General features: G+C 41.4%; 1 long non-coding RNA gene across 1 annotated transcript; it reads right to left on the reverse strand.

The window, feature by feature from the left end:
* Nucleotides 1-10700: 10700 nt before the first annotated feature.
* Nucleotides 10701-12483, reverse strand: LOC108065260 (uncharacterized). The gene is made up of 4 exons (XR_006412369.2): nucleotides 12342-12483; nucleotides 12186-12267; nucleotides 11752-11858; nucleotides 10701-11691 (listed from the first exon to the last, which is right to left on the reverse strand). It is a non-coding gene; the product is annotated as an uncharacterized lncRNA (long non-coding RNA).
* Nucleotides 12484-12972: the final 489 nt, after the last annotated feature.

Raw genomic sequence — 12972 nt, forward strand, 5'->3', positions numbered from 1 at the left:
GATCAAGAATATATATACTTTATGGGGTCGGAAACGTTTCCTTCTATCTGTTACATACTTTTGCACGAATACAATATACCCTTTTACTCTACGAGTAACGGGTATAATGACCAGTCGATCCCCGAAAGATGCAAGTTAAGACCGTTAAAATCTGTTCTTCTGAAACATTTAGCACGGCACGCAGTTACAGAATTGGAACTTGGGATTGAAAACTCAACAGAAATAGCTAGGCTTGTGTGATAAGGATCTTCCGGAAGAGATATCGGGTTAGCTCTCGACACAGTTGCAAGCGAAGAATCGCTTACAAACAACAGGTCTAAAAGTCTGTCGCGGCTATCTTTTACGGAGTTAATTTGAACAAGAAAAAGATTGGTTATCCCTTCGATGAAATCATGAATAGTGTTAGGTAACAAATAGTTTGTATCATCGCAAGGAAGCCATGAAACGAGTGGAAGGTTAACGTCACCCATCACAATAAGGCTGTCAGCGCAGCCTAAGGCTGACATCACAAGTTGAATGGCAGAAAGGTGGCTTGAATAAACGCTTATGTCGGAGCAAGGAGGGATGTACCATCAATTTAGGAAAATAAAAGCAGCACCGACGCGGACTTTTACTGCAATAAATTCAATTCCATCATTGTTGGCGTAAGGGAACAACTCTGAGGAAAAATCGTTTTTAACTGCTATAAGAACCCCACCCGCAAAAGAAGGACGATCCCTTCTATAAGTGGTGAACTTATGAATAAAAATTTCAGGATCGGAGACAAAAGAATTAGGCCAGGTTTCGATTAAGGCGATTGCAACAAAGTCTTTTCCACCCCACCCCTGAGGTATAGAAATTAGCGCGTTTTTATATCTGTTACTCGTAGAGCACCCGTTCTCTCTTGTTCTGTCTTATAATCTGCCTGCACTCGGCGCTAGCAGAGACAAATTTCGGCCGGTCCGTCATTCTCTTTGCGCATAACCGTTATTGTCAGCTAGCGACCAAAATTTGGCTGGACTAATTTTCGTGAAGCAGCGACATGTGTATGCCCTTATATTTTAGGAGCATTATTGTATTTCGAAATAAACAAATTAATTTCCTGTTGTAGTGGATGGAGAATATGTTTTCTAGTTTTTTGGATTGGTAATTTTGGAACTCGGGTTAGAATCTTTTTGCAAAAATTCATGAACTATCGTGTGTTCAGGCCATATTGTAGGTTTAAGAGCTCGGGATAATAGAAAAGTTGGAAGAAACATTTTAAATGAAGAAATTTTGCGCGCATTGTTAAAATTAAATTTGGTTACAATAAAATTTTCGGAAGTAACTGCAAGTTTAGAGGATAAATGGTTTTTAACGGCATCGGATGTAGCATCAGGAACGAGACGGGATACAAAAATAGCTCTACGAGAGCTGACAGCCCTTATACGTGATCCAGAAGACCGTGAGGGAGGCGGTACTCCCATAAGAGGTGGATCCACAGGGGTAGTACTTGCAGCGGCGTCAGCTTGACGAGTATCCAGTTGAGCGGAACCAGGAAAAACGCCAGTTTGGCGCCGTACGCTAGCAGATGAACTATCAGTAGCAGGAGCAACAGGAGCTACTGTGAGATGGTTGAGATGGGTTCACCGTGAAGGGCAGCAGGAGGTTCAGTTAAGCCTTGGGCAGGTTCGGTATAATCCATCCGATTATATGTAGGTCCGGGTGCAGCGGGTAGAGATAGATGCGTGGCAGTTATGGCAGCGAGCGCAATAGTAGAGTTAGACGCCAAGTTGGTTTCAGTTGGTGATTCGCTTAGCAGTTTCATCTCACGAAACCGCGACTCCACAGAAAGGAATTCATTCAATTTCTCGGCATGCCCCACAATACCAGGTGAATCCAAATTTTTTGGATAAGAGATCGGCTATGCGACCATTATGGCCACCACCACCACATTTAACATGCGAGCAGTTATCGCAAAGCCAACACAATAGGTATGTTTCGCAGGCAATGTTGTTACCAAAATCGCATTTCTTAGCGGCATTTTGGCAGTTATTTGAACCACTGTGTGGGCAGAGTACAGACCAAACTAAGAGCGATAGATAAGAGAGCAAGTAGCAAGCAGCAAATCCAGCGGCGATGAGTACCACGAAGAGATGAGCACGGCAGAGACGTATTTTCAAGTGGTTCTAGAGGTGGGAGAAAAGAGCATTCGACAATAAATGCTACTACATTTCGATATTCTCGTGCCTAAAATACCAAATATCTGAGTATTTTTTGACTATTGACAAAACGGCCATCGCAAAATTTTCGAAATATTCAAGGCCCACCATAAATGATTTCTCTGCAGAAAAAAAATTACGAATAACTGCAGTTAACAAAACCTGACCAGTCTTTTGCCGCTCAGTTTTGTTACAGGAAGTAAGAGGCAACATACCAACATATCGATAAGACCACCGAAGGATTGCAAAATCAACAATAAAACAAGAAAGAATGCTATAGTCGGGTGCCCCGACTATCAGATACCCGCTACTCAGCTAAAGGAAGTGCGAAGGAGATGGAGATAAAAGCTTTGATCCGCCGTAACTTTTTAACGAATGGTCCGATTTAAAAAATTTCTTCTACATTTCGATAAGTATTGATAAACACCATAAAACTGCATTTTTACTTTTCCGAAATATTAAAATTTTTAAAATCATATATAAGCGATTGTGGGCGTTAGAGGGGGCGTGGCACCCTTTTGAAACAAACTTGCGCTGCGTAGGAACTCCTAGAATCTGCATGCAAAATGTCAATCTTCTAGCTTTTATAGTTTCCGAGATCTCAGCGTTCATACAGACAGCCAGACGGACAGACAGACGGACAGACGGACATGGCTATATCGACTCGGCTAGTGATCCTGATCAAGAATATTTATACTTTATAAGGTCGGAAATGCTTCCTTCTAGCTGTTACATACTTTTGCACGAATCTAGTATACCCTTTTACTCTACGAGTAACGGGTATAATGATCCCAAAAAAAGATCTAATGTGCATGCATAGCTTAAATAATAAACAATAAAGATAATGCAATATATAATGCAAAAAACAAAAGCTTAATAAAAGATTCAAATCTTTATTGTCCATGGTCAATACATTTGTTCAAATCCCCTGCTTGCGGATGATAGTATTTGAGAAATTATGCCCATATTTCAGGTTTTGAAAAATGTCTTCCTCATAAAAAGCTTTCAACGTTTTCCTTTATGTTTCCGTGCCTGTGCTTTTTCTCAAGCTGTTTCTGAATTTTCAGCAGAAAACACATGACAAAAATAAGATAATTTTTATTAGCATTGAATATTTTGAATTTAAAAGCAAAGCACATCTGTTTTCCAAATAATAAATGCTGAATGCTAAATGCTGTCCCGTGCGGACAGGAAATAGCATTTTTTTTTACCGAAAAAATACTACAGTATGTACATCAGTGAGGAAATGGCATAAGAAATATTGATTAAACAATTAAGATGCACATGTAACGAAGAGCATAAGAATCAATTAATTTGTTGCATTTCAAGCAAAAGTCCAGCGTTAAATAGCGATTCGCACCTTGCCCGGGCTTCTTCGCCATAGTCCGCCATTAGGCAGCTTTCAGTCTGCGCCGCAGCAATTCCGCAGTGAAGCTGAAAACCAACAAATAGTTATTTAAGAAATTAAAATATGTATATATAACTTACCCTTCCTTGTCCATTGATGTGGATTTAAATAAGTCCATCCTTTTTCGCACGTAAAGTAGCTCGATTTGGTCGTGGGAATCCCTGGAAATGAGGAAACCACATTAGTCGATAGGCACTTACCTCATTAGATTTGTAAGCACGTCCTTTCTCGTCCCTCGGAGCTCCTCAGGACTAGGCGACCCAAAAAGGTGCACTCGTCCAAATACCGCCTGCGCGAAGTATTGCTTTCGCGGCGTCTATAGTCTTCTAATCTTCACTGGTGCTACCGCTGTGACCTCTTTTAAATATTCAGCTAGGAAGCCTAGTTAAAGAAACATCAATTTAAGTACCTGCAATGAAAGATATTGTTAATTATTAAATGTAATCAGAGAATGGAAATGATTGTGTGAGTCGCTTACCTGTTGGGGGAGATGGACCGGTCGTAGACCGCCTGGAGGTGAATCCGGCCGTTGGCGATGGGTGGTGCCTCCCTCGTATCCCTTGGGGCACCACAAGAAGGGTGGGTGCGCTGTGGCAGCCACATCTAATGTCACTTTTCCGTCAAATTGTCCAAAATTTGCAAGTTTTAGCCTTTGTTTACGTTTTGTTGTTAGAGATGTGTTGATATATGTACAGTGAGACGTCGATAGTTATCGATATTTAGTGTTGCGGAACTGTGGGACATTGGGGGTACTCCGCCCTGAGAATTCCGGAGCTAGCCGGTGCTGTCCCGGGAGATTAAATCTTAGCAGTTCCATAACAAATTTGAGTATTTATACCCTTGCAGAGGGTATTATGATTTCAGTCAGAAGTTTGCAACGCAGTGAAGGAGACGTTTCCGACCCCATAAAGTATATATATTCTTGATCAGCATCACTAGACGAGTCGATCTAGCCATGTCCGTCTGTCCGTCTGTTTCTACGCAAACTACTCTCTCAGTTTTTGAGGTAACGGAATAAAACTTTCCCAAAAGTATTTTTTCTATTGCAGGTAGTATAAGTTAACTAAAGTCAACCGGACAGAGTCGATGACCGGCTGTCCGAATACCATGCACCGGCCAAATCGCTGACACAGCATTTGACCGGATGCTCGTGCATAGCCGGCAAACACAGCACTTTTGCGTGGCCGCTATGAGTTAGCTTCTGTTAGCTTTAAGTCCAAATTCATATTCAGTTCTGTTTGATATCTTGAATAATGAGCACACTGCTCGTGAACATTACTCCGGCCACTGCCGTCAATATCTCTTGTTATTTTTGCACTGTCTGAGTCTCTAGGCCAGCAGGTGAAGGAGGCAGTTACCTCCCAACGTAAATCAACCTAATCATCAATTGTAAAAGGTACAGCCATCCGGCTCTGACTGCAGCGGGGGATTACCAATCTCTACGAGAATCAAATTAAGGCACCTTCTTCCCCCGCACTACCGAGCGGGCTTCAGCAGCAGCCTACAACAAGGACCTTGCCGGTACCCCCTGCATCCAGCGAGCGCACGGTCGGTGCTTCCTCGATCTACATCCAGCAAGCACCCCTTCGGTGCCCCCTCGCTCTATATCCAGCAACCACCTTACTGGTGCCCTTCCAACCCCGACCCGAGCAGGAATTATACCGCCACTGGGCAGCATACAAAAAGTATAATTGGCGCTCAACGTAAATTAATTTAGGAATAAATTTGAGGGAACACAACACACACACACTAAAAAAAATGTAAGTGAGCCCCTTATTTAAATATTTTCTAATCTGCACAAGGTTATAAACAGTTTAAAAAAAAAACTTATTTAAAATAGAAAAAAAAAATTTAATTTGTTTAAATAAAAAGAACAATAACTTATTACTGAAAACTAATTCTGCAACTCCATGTAAAAATCAATGCCTTAATAAATAATAAGTAAAAGAGTTACAACGGACTCAGATTTAGGTATTGCAGATAAATTTTTTCCCAACAAGAGTTATATAACGCATCGCTCTTATTTACGCTACATCCCAAATAATTCATATTAGTTTATTATTGCTATTAGCACTATATTCGCTAGCTTTGCATTTAGTGAACGGAACCACCCGTTCGCCGTCTTAAAGAAATATGACCCCGCATTCCTCGTCGTCTTTTTGTCTTTGTTGTTCTTTCGTTTAATTGCTTGCGTTCGCGTATAGTCGATAGGGTATTTAAGCCCATGAGTGCACAATTTCGTCAGTATAGAAACGCTGACCAGTACCCTAGCGATTCAGATTCCGATAGCGAAGAATTCCTTCGGGCTTCAACTCCAATAAACGCGGGAATAGACCCCCCAGCAGGTAGTGGGATGGATCCCGAGCAACTTAGGCAGGTTGTGCAGGCGGCCATTGACAATGCGTTGGCAGAGCAGGCCACCCTAAATCGACAAAGGGAGGAACAATTAAGGTTAACTATCAATACACTGGCCAGCGAGGTGGCAGAGTTACGCGCGGCACCCGCCGCAGCCCAAGCACCGGCGCCGGCTCCAGTAATTAAAGTTTATGAAGCCATAGAAATTAGTGACGCAGTTCAATGCAGCGAGAATTTGCGGGGGCACAGGAGGCATATGTTTCGTGGAGGCAAGCCGCCACCGCGGCCTATCACATATTTAGAAGATACAATGGTAGTTCACGCCATTATCAGGCAGTGATCATCATTAGATGTAAAATAAGAGGACCTGCTGACGCAGTGTTGTCATCCTTTGGCACAATTTTAAATTTTGACGCGATCATAGACCGTTTGGATTTCATTTACAGAGACAAACGGCAGATCCACGTCATTGAACAGGAGATGGGCACCCTCAGACAGGGAAGCTTCACACTCCTGCAATATTACGATGAGGTTGAGAAAAACCTCACCTTACTCACAAATAAAGCCACGATGTCGTACGAGACATCGGCGGCAAGAGTTCTGTGTGATAAATTCCGGGACGATGCGTTCCGGGTATTTATTTCGGGTCTTAGACGCAGCCTATCTGATGTCCTCTTCTCGGCAAAGCCGAAGGACATGCCAACTGCGTTGGCATTAGCGCAAGAAGTGGAATCAAACCACGAGAGGTACACGTTCGCAGCATCATTTGCAAAGAGCCTAGAGGATAAGGACCGTAAGACGAACCCAAAGGAGCAAAAGCGCCAGCAAACAGACCCTCAGGTTGGCGTTAATAAAAATCCCCATTATACCAAACAAGTTAAAGCGCAGGTACATCCTGACTCGCACAATAACAAATGGCAGAGTAGACCGGAGCCGATGGAAGTCGACCCCTCTACAAAGGTTGGCATTCCTGCCCAAACTCCACCCTATCAGAATAGGAGACCGGCAACGTCTGAGCGCACAGGCGCCCCTAGAAAACAGCAGAGGGTAAACCACGTCACCCAAAGCTCAGATCAGGAAGGGAAATCTTAGGCCAACACTGCGTCCAGCGCAATAGCAGAGATCAACGACGATGCTATTTGCGATTACGATTCAGACGTGGTTCATTTTTTAAAGGAAAATCCCTGCTGCCCGTCATCAGACGAAGAGTAGCGGGGATAAATATGAAACTGCTTGTTGACACGGGCGCCTCGAAAAATTTCATCCGACCGTTCAAAGGATTGAAATGCGTCCCGGTAGAAAGCCCCTTCGAAATTCACTCAATTCACGGCAACACCACAATCACGAAGAAATGCTTCGTGTCACTTTTTGATTTGAAGGCCACCTTCTTCATCTTACCCGACTTATCTTCTTTTGATGCAATTGTAGGCCTCGACCTTCTTAAACAGGCGGGAGCATCTCTTTGCCTGGCCTCCGGCCACATCAAATGGGGCAACAAAGAGGAAAAAATTGATTTTCACTCGTGCCCTGATGTCAATTTCACCGAAGTGGATTGCTTAGATGCGCCACCTTTGGTCAGAAAGACATTTTTAACAATGCTCCGCGACAGGAAAGCCTTTGCGGACCCCAATGAGGCTTTACCTTACAACACATCGGTGGTAGCCACCATCAGAACTGTTGATGAGGAGCCCATTTATGCCAAACTCTACCCATACCCAATGGGCGCAGCCGATTTCGTCAATGGTGAGATTCAAGAGCTGCTAAAAAATGGCATAATCCAGAAGTCGAGATCCCCCTACAATAACCCGATATGGGTTGTAGACAAAAAGGGCACCGACGAAACGGGCGGCCGTAAAATGCGACTCGTATTGGACTTTCGCAAATTGAACGAGAAGACAATACCTGATCGCTACCCCATGCTAAATATCTCTATGATACTAGGGAATTTAGGCAGAGCGAAACACTTCACTACGCTCGATTTAAAATCTGGCTACCATCAAATAACACTGGCAGAACGCGACCGTGAAAAGACTTCCTTTTCCGTAAATGGAGGAAAGTACGAGTTTCGCAGAATGCCATTTGGACTAAAAAATGCTGCCAGCATTTTCCAAAGAACGATAGATGACATACTGCGAGAGCAGATAGGCAAATTTTGCTATGTTTATGTTGATGACGTTATCGTCTTCTCAGAGGACGAAAAATCTCACATCCAGCACGTAGAATGGGTTCTCAAAAGCCTTTACGATGCTAATATGAGGGTATCAACTGAAAAATCTAAATTCTTAAAAAAAAGCGTTAGCTTCTTGGGTTTTATAGTCACCAGCAACGGTGCTACCACTGACCAAGAAAAAACCAAGGCCATTCAGGAATTCCCGGAACCCAAAAACGTGTTCGAAGTTAGATCATTCCTTGGCCTGGCCAGCTATTATAGATGCTTTATTAAAGATTTTGCGTCCATTGCTCGGCCCATTTCAGACATCCTGAAAGGAGAATTCGGTAGTGTCAGCAGACACAGGTCGAAAAATATCCAGGTGCAGTTCAGCGAGCCGCAATGGCTAGCTTTTCACAAGCTGCGTAACATTCTAGCTTCCGAGGAGGTCATCCTCAGGTATCCCAACTATAAAAAAGCATTTGATCTAACGACAGATGCCTCAGCTTACGGCATTGGCGCAGTCCTATCCCAAGGGGGGCGGCCCATTACCATGATCTCGAGAACCCTAAAGGATCGAGAGATCAATTATGCCACCAATGAAAGGGAGCTGCTAGCAATAGTTTGGGCATTGGCCAAATTACGTCACTATCTATATGCAGTGAAAGATATCAACATCTTTACTGACCATCAACCACTGACCTTCGCGGTATCGGAATCTAATCCGAATGCAAAGATCAAACGGTGGAAAGCTCGCATCGACGAGTCCGGCGCCAAAATTTTTTACAAGCCCGGCAAGGAAAACCTCGTTGCGGATGCCCTCTCAAGACAGCAACTTAACGTTCTGGGAGAGGAAGAAGCTTTTTCAAGTGCGGCCACGATTCACAGTGAGCTGTCACTGACCCACACAATTGAGGTAACGGATAAGCCCTTAAATTGCTTCCAAAACCAGATAACTATGGAGGAAACTCGCTTTCCGCAAAAACGCAGCTTTGTCCTCTTTGGAAACAAGAGACGGCATGCGATCAGCTTCTCCTGCAAAGAGTCATTACTCAATGAGCTCGCAGATTTAATTCTTCCTAAGGGCGTAAACGCCATTCATTGCGATTTGCACACACTCGCAATGATACAGGACCAACTGGTACGCCAATTTCCAGCAACAAAATTTTGGTATTGCAAAAATCGCGTTACGGACATTTTTGCAGTCCCGGAGAGACGGGAAATTTTGTCCACTGAACACAACAGGGCGCACAGGTCGGCCCAAAAAAATGTAAAGCAGGTACTCTTCGAGTACTACTTCCCGAAAATGGCCAAGATAGCTAGCGAAATCGTCGCTAACTGCAAAACATGTGCTAAAGCTAAATATGACAGGCATCCCAAAAAGCAGGAGCTTGGGGAAACACCGATCCCGTCCCAAGTTGGGGAAATATTACACATAGACATCTTCTCAACGGATAAAAAATATTTTCTTACATCCATTGACAAAATTCTCAAAATTTGCAATGGTCCAACCAATTCCCTCTAGAACCATAGAGGACATTAAACCTGCACTGCTACAACTCTTGAATGTTTTCCCGAAAGCCAAGGTCATATACACTCATAGAAATTTTCCGGTAAAATCGCCCTAAAAACAAGGAAAATCGCCCTAAAACGGGGGTCAATGGCGACTAGACAACAAAATTAGGGCAAATTGCCCTAAAAATACGGGTGAATTTGTCACACATTTAGGGCGATTTTTCGTAGATGTAGGGCGATTTTTTTATTTTCAAAGCTAATTGCCCTAAAAATAGGAAATGAGACTCTTACACTAAAGGCAGTTTCCTTTAAATCCAGGGCCATTTTTTTGGATTATAGGCGAATTGCCCTGGAAATCGGAAAAAATACCTTTAAACTAAAGGCAGATTTTCATAAATCTAGGGTGTTTTTCTGGATTTTAGGGCAAATTGCCCTAGAAATATGAAAAAATATCCTGAAACTAAAGGCAGATTTTCATAAATTTAGGGCGTTTTTCTGGATTTATAGGCGAATTGCCCTAAAAAAAGCAAAGTGCTTCCAAAAATTTCACGGCTTTTTTTTATAAATAAAAATACGATTTAATTATATTTTTTTGTTTTTTTTTATATTTTTGTTTGTTGTTATTTACACAATTTCTAATTATATACATTTACATACTTTTCTACTTATTCTTATTGCTAAAAGAATTACATCGATCTTAAAAATAATGTTTTGGCTTAATGTATTTTTTGGTCTTTAGGTTGTGTGCTTCCGCCGGAGGGAATTTTAGGTCTTTTAAGATTTATTACAATAAGTACTGATTATCAAATTTTACTTCTAATTGAATGCATAGAAATAATATTTTTTTTTTGAATGAACAGATTGTTTCTTTAAAATAGTTACAGTTTTAAGGTTTTATAATCCTTCAAGAGTTCGGATAAAGCTTTACCTTTCTTATCAGACTCTAAATGAATTTCATAAAACATTTTTTGGATAAATGTCGTGGTTTAAAACAAAAAATATTTTGAAGCACACATCAATACTTTTCAATAAGGTTCGCATTCTATAAAAAAACCTCTGATAGGTAAACTGGAAATTCACTAAGGTCAAAAAGGGCTTGTTCCCACGTTGCAGCTGAATGGTTGCAGTTTCGGCTTTCCGGATTAGCAATTTTCCGTCAATGCCTTTAGATGTGTTTGCAGTTCCCCAACAGTAGCCTTCCAAACCTAGAAACGGCTTCGCGGGTCCGCAATGGTGTGCTTCGCGTTCTTGCTCCCGCCGTCCTTTTTATACCCTTGCAGAGGGTATTATGATTTCAGTCAGAAGTTTGCAACGCAGTGAAGGAGACGTTTCCGACCCCATAAAGTATATATATTCTTGATCAGCATCACTAGACGAGTCGATCTAGCCATGTCCGTCTGTTCGTCTGTCCGTCCGTCTGTCCGTCCGTCTGTCCGTCCGTCTGTCCGTCCGTTTCTACGCAAACTAGTCTCTCAGTTTTCAAGCTATCGGGATAAAACTTTCCCAAAAGTCTTCTTTCTATTGCAGGTAGTATATAAGTCGGAACGAGCCGGATCGGACAACTATATCATATAGCTCTCATAGGAACAATCGGGAAAAACAATGTAAAAAAATTATATCTTGGGTGTTTTTTAACATATAACATCCTACTTTTGGAAATGTCATTTTTTATCTAATTCTGAATTTCGAATAAAATTTTTTCAAAATCGGGCGACTATATCATATAGCTGCCATAGGAACGATCGGAAAATTAATGGGAATATAATTGGAAATAAATTATTGCTTCGTTGGTTTTTTTTGTATTCTCTTCTACTCTAGGATATAACTCTTTTCAAATATTTTCGAATTTCGATTTTAATTTTATCAAAATCGAACTACTATATCATATAGCTGCTATTGAAACGAACGCAAAATTAATGAGAAATAATAGGAAAATTAACATTTTTGCGATTTGTAAATTAATAGGAATTATCTGCGAGGGTATATAAGCTTCGGCTGGCCGAAGTTAGCTTCCCTTCTTGTTTGTCATTGCTGTCGCACCAACACTGAATGGATCGCAAGCCAAATTAAAGTTGATTGTATCTCTATTAAATAAAAACAGTCTATTTATTGAATGAGAAAAGAAAAAGAGAAAAAGCACATACCTTCAGCGTGGCTTTCCAAAGATTTGAGCAGTTTCATTCCCTTACTTTCGCTTTTAAAAAGTGGGAAAAGTGGTTTGCGAAAGCTGGATCTCAAAGACGTTCTCAATCTAAAACAAGAGAAAAAATTGTTAGAAATTAATATAAAAATGCACTACTAACAGTCAGAATTTTCATTTAGCCTACGATTGCGTTTGCTGCTACTAAAAAGAAGCAACAAAAGCAAATTTCGGTTACTGACGAAATGACGCAATATAAATTTGGGGGTTATTTTGGCATATGCACTTGTGAATGCGGTTTGTCCGGTGCATAAATACAGATTTCTTGTAAATATATACATATGTACACATGTGTGTATTCTGTTGCATCATCTTTTTACCTCAAGCATTATTTACATATACACATACATATATGTATACTCTTATTAATGTTCTTACTTTGTTCTGCCACACTTCCAAAACTCTACATCTGGACCGCTGCTTCCAGTCAAATCTTTTTAAGTTTCAGCTGCATTTTCCTCTGTTACAGATACATATGTAAGTTCAATTAGTTATTAATATCCAAATTGCACAATTATATATTTATGTACTCACCAGAAAACTGAGAAAGAATCGCCTCCCAAGTCCTTTAATAGCGTTTACATTTTTCACTTTTTCACAAACAAAAGGTTTCACACAAACACGTCTTTCACTGCCAATCGCCCGAAAAATTGTGACAAATGCAACTCTTTCTACCCCCACCCTTGCCACTGCAACGGACGAAAAGTAGCGAAGAAGAAGAAAAAGGGTGGACTTCTCTAAAGTCAAATGCGCTCAGCATTTGTTTCGCCCTAAAAAGAAGGAATTACTTTTGGAGTCGACTCATAAAAATTCGCCCTAAAAAGTAGGGCAAATTGGCCTTTTTGAAAAAACTAACCCTAAAAAATATTTTCCATGGCGATTTTTCGTATCTTTAGGGCTAGCCACCCGTATAATAAGAAAATTTTTCGTAGTTTTAGGGCGACCTCGGGTTTAGGGCGACTTTTCTAGTATTTAGGTAAAAATTTCTATGAGTGTATTGTGACAACGAACCATCGTTGAATTCGCACACCATTTTGTCCATGCTGGAGAACCATTTCGGCGTGAGCATCTCGAATGCACCGCCCCTCCACAGTGTCTCAAACGGACAAGTGGAACGTTTCCACAGCACTCTAGTAGAGATTGCTAGATGCCTTAAAATTGATAA

Source organism: Drosophila takahashii, chromosome 2R (assembly GCF_030179915.1).
Source record: "Drosophila takahashii strain IR98-3 E-12201 chromosome 2R, DtakHiC1v2, whole genome shotgun sequence".
In the NCBI taxonomy this organism is placed as follows: Eukaryota; Metazoa; Arthropoda; class Insecta; order Diptera; family Drosophilidae; genus Drosophila; species Drosophila takahashii.